This window comes from Mesoplodon densirostris, chromosome X, assembly GCF_025265405.1.
Source record: "Mesoplodon densirostris isolate mMesDen1 chromosome X, mMesDen1 primary haplotype, whole genome shotgun sequence".
Taxonomy (NCBI): Eukaryota; Metazoa; Chordata; class Mammalia; order Artiodactyla; family Ziphiidae; genus Mesoplodon; species Mesoplodon densirostris.
Window position 1 is genome coordinate 114,780,793 of NC_082681.1, and position 10,405 is coordinate 114,791,197.

General features: G+C 46.1%; 1 pseudogene; it reads left to right on the plus strand.

Annotated features, from left to right (window-relative positions):
* The first annotated feature begins 7,751 nt into the window (after nt 1-7,751).
* On the plus strand, nt 7,752-9,175 carry LOC132482696 (melanoma-associated antigen B17-like; annotated as a pseudogene).
* The last annotated feature ends 1,230 nt before the right edge of the window (nt 9,176-10,405 follow it).

Here is a 10,405-nt window from a genome sequence, read left to right on the forward strand (position 1 = left end):
ACATACAGACTGAAAGTAAGGGGATGGAAAAAGATATTCCATGCAAATGGAAACCAAAAGAAAGCTGGAGTAGCAATTCTCATATCAGACAAAATAGATTTTAAAATAAAGACTACTAGAAGAGACAAAGAAGGACACTACATAATGATCAAGGGATCGATCCAAGAAGAAGATATAACAATTGTAAATATTTATGCACCAAACATAGGAGCACCTCAATACATAAGGGAAATATTAACAGCCAGAAAAGGAGAAATCGACAGTAACACAATCATAGTAGGGGACTTTAACACCCCACTTTCACCAATGGACAGGTCATCCAAAATGAAAATAAATAAGGAAACACAAGCTTTAAATGATACATTAAACAAGATGGACTTACTTGATATTTATAGGACATTCCATCCAAAAACAACAGAATACACATTTTTCTCAAGTGCTCATGGAACATTCTCCAGGATAGATCATATCTTGGGTCACAAATCAAGCCTTGGTAAATTTAAGAAAATTGAAATTGTATCAAGTATCTTTTCCGACCACAATGCTATGAGACTAGACATCAATTACAGGAAAAGAGCTGTAAAACATACAAACACATGGAGGCTAAACAATACACTACTTAATAACGAAGTGATCACTGAAGAAATCAAAGAGGAAATTAAAAAATATCTAGAAACAAATGACAATGGAGACACGACGACCCAAAACCTATGGGATGCAGCAAAAGCAGTTCTAAGAGGGAAGTTTATGGCAATACAATCCCACCTTAAGAAACAGGAAATATCTCGAATAAACAACCTAACCTTGCACCTAAAGCAATTAGAGAAAGAAGAACAAAAACATCCCAAAGTTAGCAGAAGGAAAGAAATCATAAAAATCAGATCAGAAATAAATGAAAAAGAAATGAAGGAAACGATAGCAAAGATCAATAAAACTAAAAGCTGGTTCTTTGAGAAGATAAACAAAATTGATAAACCATTAGCCAGACTCATCAAGAAAAAAAGGGAGAAGACTCAAATCAATAGAATTAGAAATGAAAAAGGAGAAGTAACAACTGACACTGCAGAAATACAAAAGATCATGAGAGATTACTATAAGCAACTCTATGCCAATAAAATGGACAACCTGGAAGAAATGGACAAATTCTTAGAAATGCACAACCTGCCAAGACTGAATCAGGAAGAAATAGAAAATATGAACAGACCAATCACAAGCACTGAAATTGAAACTGTGATTAAAAATCTTCCAACAAACAAAAGCCCAGGACCAGATGGCTTCACAGGCGAATTCTATCAAGCATTTAGAGAAGAGCTAACACCTATCCTTCTCAAACTCTTCCAAAATATAGCAGAGGGAGGAACACTCCCAAACTCATTCTACGAGGCCACCATCACCTTGATACCAAAACCAGACAAGGATGTCACAAAGAAAGAAAACTACAGGCCAATATCACTGATGAACATAGATGCAAAAATCCTCAACAAAATACTAGCAAACAGAATCCAACAGCACATTAAAAGGATCATACACCATGATCAAGTGGGGTTTATTCCAGGAATGCAAGGATTCTTCAATATACGCAAATCAATCAATGTGATACACCATATTAACAAACTGAAGGAGAAAAACCATATGATCATCTCAATAGATGCAGAGAAAGCTTTTGACAAAATTCAACACCCATTTATGATAAAAACCCTGCAGAAAGTAGGCATAGAGGGAACTTTCCTCAACATAATAAAGGCCATATATGACAAACCCACAGCCAGCATCGTCCTCAATGGTGAAAAACTGAAACCATTTCCACTAAGATCAGGAACAAGACAAGGTTGCCCACTCTCACCACTCTTATTCAACCTAGTTTTGGAAGTTTTAGCCACAGCAATCAGAGAAGAAAAGGAAATAAAAGGAATCCAAATGGGAAAAGAAGAAGTAAAGCTGTCACTGTTTGCAGATGACATGATACTATACATAGAGAATCCTAAAGATGCTACCAGAAAACTACTAGAGCTAATCAATGAATTTGGTAAAGTTGCAGGATACAAAATTAATGCACAGAAATCTCTGGCATTCCTATATACTAATGATGAAAAATCTGAAAGTGAAATCAAGGAAACACTCCCATTTACCATTGCAACAAAAAGAATAAAATATCTAGGAATAAACCTACCTAAGAAGACAAAAGACCTGTATGCAGAAAATTATAAGACACTGATGAAAGAAATTAAAGATGATACAAATAGATGGAGAGATTTACCATGTTCTTGGATTGGAAGAATCAACATTGTGAAAATGACTCTACTACCCAAAGCAATCTACAAATTCAATGCAATCCCTATCAAACTACCACTGGCATTTTTCACAGAACTAGAACAAAAAATTTCACAATTTGTATGGAAACACAAAAGACCCCGAATAGCCAAAGCAATCTTGAGAACGAAAAACGGAGCTGGAGGAATCAGGCTCCCTGACTTCAGACTATACTACAAAGCTACAGTAATCAAGACAGTATGGTACTGGCACAAAAACAGAAAGATAGATCAATGGAACAGGATAGAAAGCCCAGAGATAAACCCACGGACATATGGTCACCTTATCTTTGATAAAGGAGGCAGGAATGTACAGTGGAGAAAGGACAGTCTCTTCAATAAGTGGTGCTGGGAAAACTGGACAGGGACATGTAAAAGTATGAGATTAGATCACTCCCTAACACCATACACAAAAATTAGCTCAAAATGGATTAAAGACCTAAATGTAAGGCCAGACACTATCAAACTCTTAGAGGAAAACATAGGCAGAACACTCTATGACATAAATCACAGCAAGATCCTTTTTGACCCACCTCCTAGAGAAATGGAAATAAAGACAAAAATAAACACATGGGACCTAATGAAACTTCAAAGCTTTTGCACAGCAAAGGAAACCATAAACAAGACGAAAAGACAACCCTCAGAATGGGAGAAAATATTTGCAAATGAAGCAACTGACAAAGGATTAATCTCCAAAATTTATAAGCAGCTCATGCAGCTCAATAGCAAAAAACCAAACAACCCAATCCAAAAATGGGCAGAAGACCTAAATAGACATTTCTCCACAGAAGATATACAGACAGCCAACAAACACATGAAAGGATGCTCAACATCTTTACTCATTAGAGAAATGCAAATCAAAACTACAATGAGATATCATCTCACACCAGTCAGAATGGCCATCATCAAAAAATCTAGAAACAATAAATGCTGGAGAGGGTGTGGAAAAAAGGGAACACTCTTGCACTGCTGGTGGGAATGTGAATTGGTACAGCCACTATGGAGAACGGTATGGAGGTTCCTTAAAAAACTACAAATAGAACTACCATACGACCCATCAATCCCACTACTGGGCATATACCCTGAGAAAACCATAATTCAAAAAGAGACATGTACCAAAATGTTCATAGCAGCCCTATTTACAATAGCCCGGAGATGGAAACAACCTAAGTGTCCATCATCGGATGAATGGATCAAGAAGATGTGGCACATATATACAATGGAATATTACTCAGCCATAAAAAGAAATGAAATTGAGCTATTTGTAATGAGGTGGATGGACCTAGAGTCTGTCATACAGAGTGAAGTAAGTCAGAAAGAGAAAGACAAATACTGTATGCTGACACATATATATGGAATTTAAGAAAAAAATGTCATCAAGAACATAGGGGTAAGACAGGAATAAAGACACAGACCTACTAGAGCATGGACTTGAGGATATGGGGAGGGGGAAGGGTAAGCTGTGACAAAGTGAAAGAGCGGCATGGACATATATACACTACCAAACGTAAGGTAGATAGCTAGTGGGAAGCAGCCGCATAGCACAGGGAGATCAGCTCGGTTCTTTGTGACCGCCTGGAGGGGTGGGATAGGGAGGGTGGGAGGGAGACGCAAAAGGGAGGGGATATGGGAACATATGTATATGTATAACTGATTAAATTTGTAAAATAAAAAAAATAAAAAAATAAAAAAAATAAAAAAAATTAAAAATCAAAAAAAAAAAAAAACTACGAAGTATCACCTCACATCTGTTAGAATGGCCATCATCAAAAAATCTACAAACAATAAATTCTGGAAAGGATGTGGAGAAAAGGGAACACTCCTGCACTGTTGGTGGGAATGTAAACTGATACAGCCACTATGGAGAACAGTATGGAGGTTCCTTAAAAAACTACAAATAGAACAACCATACGACCCAGCAATCCCACTACTGGGCATATACCCTGAGAAAACCATAATTCAAACAGAGTCATGTACCACAATGTTCACTGCAGCTCTATTTACAATAGCCCGGAGATGGAAACAACCTAAGTGTCCATCATCGCATGAATGGATAAAGAAGATGTGGCACATATATACAATGGAATATTACTCAGCCATAAAAAGAAACGAAATTGAGCTATTTGTAATGAGGTGGATAGACCTAGAGTCTGTCATACAGAGTGAAGTAAGTCAGAAACAGAAAGACAAATACTGTATGCTAACACATATATATGGAATTTAAGAAAAAAATTATGACGAAGCCTCTAGGGGTAAGACAGGAATAAAGACACAAACCTACTAGAGAATGGACTTGAGGATATGGGGAGTGGGAAGGGTAAGCTGTGACAAAGCGAGAGAGAGGCATGGACATATATACACTACCAAAGGTAAAATAGATAGCTAGTGGGAAGCAGCCGCAAAGCATGGGGAGATCAGCTCGGTGCTTTCTGACCACAGAGTGGTGGGATAGGGAGGGTGGGAGGGAGGGAGATGCAAAGGGAAGAGATATGGGGACATATGTATATGTATAACTGATTCACTTTGTTATAAAGCAGAAACTAACACAGCATTGTAAAGCAATTATACTCCAATAAAAATGTTAAAAGAAATCAAAAAAAAGAAAAAAGAAAAAACAACATAGACAAAAGCAACAATATGAAAAACATACCTAGAAAGAAACCATACAAAAATGCATATAATCTACATGGAGGCAACAATAAGAATTTCCTGATTGACGTAGGAAAAAGAAGTCTCAACCAGAATAGTATGTTATGTATACTCGTGAAGCACAGATATTGTAAGAATATCGATTTTGCTTAATTCATTTATAGATTTAGTACCTTATCCATAGCAGCTGATGACAATCAAACATGGGCTACTGTTTCCTGTACCCAAAATCAATCATGGAAAAATTATACACAGAATAAAGAAAAAACATTAACAACAGCAAAAACACAAAACTAAATAATCCCTGAGGGACGATAAGTCTCCACTGAACTAGAACCTGAGTGTGGGCAGGTAGGGGGATGCCCTGAATTCGAGACAGGTCTGTAGCCTGCAAGAGAGGCAGATGACAGGATTGATTAGAGGAAAGCCTTTAAACTTGAGCCCTTGATTCTTCCACTGTGCTCTGGGACCATGACTCTCCACTGCTTCACTGAAGGAACCTGAGGCAGCATTTCAGAGCCCGCATGCCAGGAGCATGGGACACCAAAGATTGGGCTGGATGTGGCAGTGTGGTCCACAGGCTGTGAAACAACCATCTGAAACTTTGTTTGTGGATGACGACTGGCCTTTTTAAATGATCATCTTAATAGACTATCACACACGGACTCAAAGAGAAAAGCAAGTAACACAGTACTTGTACAAAAGGACAGAAATTCATTTCTGAACTTCTGGGCAATGCCCCTGATGTCAACAAAGAGAGACCACAGTGAGAACTGCCAGGCTAAGGCGCCCCTTCACTAACTCCTCTGGGATTCTGTGGGGCATGGTTGGGGACAGGGATGGATTCATACCAGAGAAGGAAGGAATCGCAGGCCCTGCCAGCAGTCAACGTGACGACCTTGAGTGAGACCTGACGGGCTCCGAACCACAGAAGAGAGTCTCGCCTCCTTTCCCCTCAGCTCATCTTACCTGCAGCAGCCATCTCTGGGAGGCTCCAGGCAGAAGTGTCCAGATGAGACGTGCCTGCACTTCACACCAGCAGTCTCAGGGAGTTGATGTCTTTGATGTGAGGCCTTGGCCTCAGGTCAGCAGACGGGAGGTAGCCCAGCACCTACAGGGAGTCAAGAGAAGACACTGAGGGAGGACTGAGAGCACCATCCACCATAGAAGAGGGGGCCCCAAAGAGCCCTCACTGTCGGTCTCGGGGGACCCAGGCATGGCTGTGAGGCTCAGGCCCCCAGATACTTCCAGCTGGGGGTGCCGACAGAAATGAGAGCCAAGGTGTGACGCCTGCTGACTCAGCTCAGCAGAGGGAAAAGTCCCAGAACCTGCCAAGAGTCAACGAGAGGGCCTCGTGCCAGGCCCGCGGGAAGCTCCCCTGGAACCACCCTCCGACCCCCTTCCCGCCCTGCCCCGCCCCGCCCCGCCCCGGCCCCAGCCCCCGCCCCCCCATGCTGTGCTCCTGGAGCCCAGATGCGCATGACCGGATGTGACGTCCTCCTACACACGCGGTGGGGGCGACGCCATTGTTGAGAGCTGCCGTCCGGTGAGGGTGAGCCGCAGGAGGAATCCCACGTCTCTTCAGGTGTCAAAGTGTGAGGTAACCCCAGTTAGAAGTGCGGGGACGCCCGCGACACCCCCAATCCCCTTTCCCTCTGAAAAGAGACGGAACAGGCCCCGCCCACCCCGCCCCTGCTCTCGGCCCGAGAGGCTCGGGCCTGGCCGTTAGGCCCAAAGTCCATCCGCTTCCCCCACGGGGTCTCGGGCAAGGAAGGCCTCGCTCTGAGGCTGGTGGACCCTGGCTCACCTCAGTTGAGGGAGCGTCCCAGGCCCTGTGAAGGACGGGACCCCTGTGGGGACCGAGGGGCTCCACACCCCAAAATGGCGGCCACGCAGACCTCGCCCCTGACGTCGGCCTGGGAGCTTCCGGGCAGGTCTAAAGACTGAGGGGCTCCCTCAGTGTGAACGCGGACGGGCGGACGGACGCGGGAGACCCAGGGAGGAGGGGGCCTTGTTCTGAGGGGCTGGCCGCAGGTCAGCAGAGGGAGGATTTCCAGGGCACGGGAGGAGTCAGGGTGAGGACCGTCCTCCCCGTCGCAAGGGCACCTCAGAACCCCTCCCCTGTTGTCAGCCGCTTCCTCCTGGCCACACGCGGAGAAGGGAGGGCTGCTGTCTGAGAGGGGAGGTGCAGGCCAGCAGAAGGCGCGTCCCTAAGCACCGCCAAGAGTCAGCCCAAGCCCTTGAGTGAGGGCCAGTGGGGCCGCCAGCCACAGGGCCTCGACCTGTCTGCCGCACGCTGCAGGCTTGGTACAACTCTGCCACGTGCGGCCGCCTGGTCACCCTCACTGCCTCCTAGTGAGACTCAGGCAGGTGCCGGCACTGGTGCGAGCAGATGGCCCTCGGGGCAAGAGAGGAGGTCCAGGCTGCACCGGCCGTCCAGGGAGGACCCCGAGTGAGGACTAAGGGAGTCACCCACCCCGAGGAGAAGGGGCCAGAGAGAACACGGCCTGTCCCCTCCTGCCAACCCTTAAACTCCCAAGAAAGGACTGTCAGGCCGAGCCTGCCCGTAATTTCCTCTGCCAGGTCCAAGGGAGGTTAGAGCTTTGTTCTGAAGGGGCAGCCACGAGGCAGCAGAAGGGAGGGTCCCAGGGCCCTTCGGTGGTGGGCTGAACGCTCCCTCCTTTCCTCCTCCTGGGTGTCACGGAGGATGGTGGTGTCAACTTCAGAGCAGGAGAGGGCATGGGGTGGGGGGTGGGGGGGGAGTCTTGCCAACAACTGTCATCCTGACTCTGAATGGGAACCGCGGGGACCTACCTCCCCTGCCAGCCCCCACTGTCACCCCCGTACCGCCCAGGCAGGGCTGGCTGGCTGTGCCCCAAGGCTCAGTCGACCGTCCTCCACAGGGCTCTCAGGGGACAGGCTGAGCAGGAGAACAGGAGCCCTGTGGGCCCTCGGGCAGTGCCCTCACGGACCCTGCAGAGGCGGGCTTGGTTAAAGCCAGGGAGGACTCTCCCCGCTGAAGGTGCTCACAGCATCTCCTTGTCCCTCCCCCAGGTGCCCTCGTTGCCTGCCTTCCTGCCCACGCTCCCGCCTGCTGGCCCTGACCTGTGTCATCATGCCTCGGGGCCAGAAGAGCAAGCGCCGTGCCCGGGAGAAACGCCGCCAGGCCCGGGAGGAGACTCAGAGTCTCAAGGGTGCCCAGGCCACTGAGGCGGCGGCAGAGATAGAAGAGTCGCCCTCCTCCCCCGCTTCTGTTTCTCGGGGTACTTCCCCGAGCTCCCCTGCTGCTGGCACTCGCCAGGAGCCTCAGGGAGGCCCAGCCACGAGCTCTCGTGCTGCAGGGGTTTCATGCCCAGGATCTGAAGAGGGTGCCCAGAGCCAAGAAGAGGAAAGTGCAAGTACCGCTCAGGAAGCACCTTCCGTTCACAGCACTTACACCGATCCTCTGAACAAGGAAGAAGGCAAGTTGCTGCAGCTCCTGCTGGATAAGTACAATACGAAGGAGCCCATCCCGAAGGCAGCAATGCTGAAGGCTATCAACAGGAAGTACAAGAAGCACTTCCCTGAGATCCTCAGGAGAGCTTCTGAGTGCCTGGAGCTGCTCTTTGGCCTCGAGCTGAAGGAGCTCGACGTCAAAAGTCACTGCTACATCCTCATCAGAAAGCTGGCCGTCCCCAGTGAGGGAAGTCCGAGTGATGATTCGGGGCTGCCCACGTCCGGTCTCCTGATGTTTCTCCTGGGCATGATCTTCACAAACGGCAACCGGGCCACCGAGGAGGAGCTCTGGGAATTCCTCAATTCGTTGGGCTTGTATGCTGGGAGTAGCCACTTCATCTTTGGGGACCCCAAGAAGCTCATCATACATTTCCTGAAGCAGAATTACCTGACGTACCGCCAGGTGCCCAACAGCGATCCTCCATGCCATGAGTTCCTGTGGGGCCCGAGAGCCGATGCTGAAACCAGCAAGATGGAAGTGCTGGAGTTTATGACGAAGAGGGTTCGTAATATGCCCAGTGCCTTCCCAGATCTCTATGAGGAGGCTCTGAAAGATGAGGAAGAGAGAGCGAGAGTGAGAGCCGCGGCCAGGGCTGCAGCTGTTGCTGAGGGCAGGGCACCTTCTAGGGCCAAGGCCCGCAGCTCCTCCCACATGTAGGGAGGGAGGCCGCGGGCAGATTGCTCACTTTGTTTTGGAAGAGAGCAGTCAGGCTCCTAAATAGTGCAGAGTAGTAGGGGTGGAGGGAACAAAGTATAGATCTCATTTATCTTCCTGTTTTAAACTAGTAACTTCTATATATTATTGATTGATTTATTTAGGTTTTTTTCAAATGTTTTTTCTTGTAATAGATAGTGTGTTTTCTTAAGAAGACGAATACGTGAATGACATTACTTGCATACTTATTGCTGTTCAAAGAGTTCTAAAGTTACAGTTTTGGTATATATAAAAGAAATTCATGAACCATCTATAATTTCTGTATGATCCAGAAGTAGAAAACATGGCAGTGCAATAGAGATTTTCATGGAAATGTGAAACGCAACCACAGAAAATATTTAGAAACAAAAAATGGAGAAAACACAGTAAAAGGTATTTAATTCATGGTTTGCCTTATTTGTTTGAAACTTTCTTTTGGTAGAAATAAAAGATACTTTGACTGATTTAGCTCATTTGTGAGTATTTGTTTCTTTTGTCTTGGTGCACTGCATATTCTCTGCCACCTACTGGATTAAAAATAAACTCTGATGGGAGGGTGGTATTTTGGGGGTTCATAATAATCATATCATAACTGCCATTCATCAAAAACCCAATATTTCTTAATGAGTATGCCACTGCTTTCCATGTAGTACATAACATTCCAGCATTCATGCAGGATAGGATTTAGCAGACTCCCTTTATAGGTGAATAACTTGCAAATTTCTCAAGTTCATAAGACTGATTAAGGGACCTTGCTGGGTCTAGTCCCCTGGTCTGGAATCGTCTAGAGCCTACACTCTTCCACTCCTCCCAGCCTAAGCCAGACCTTACGTGTTTTAATTCATTTTTCTTCTCACCACTCCAAAATGTATCTCATGGGATAAAAGGGGCCCTGTTCCCAAAGCACTGTTGTGGAATACAGTAATAGTAACGCTGAATAAGTGAATGGTATAAATAAAAAAGAAATTTTTGGTGACAATGGGGTCTTCTACATATGCACCTTCAGATACCCTGAAAAGATCAGCATCTCCTCATTTACTCTTCAAGTTTCTCAGGGACATAAAAGCCTTGGTTTAAGAGCTGTGTCCTCAGGTCAGTGGAGGGAGGAGTCCCAGCCTCTGAGAGTTACTCAAGGTGAGGACCTTAGAACAGAAGGGGGCCCCACAAAGTATACCCTGCTTCTTCCCTTCTGTGGCCATGCGCAGAGCTGTCTGTCTGAAGGTACCCCTTCTCCTCCTCCGGGGCAAGGGTGGAGAGG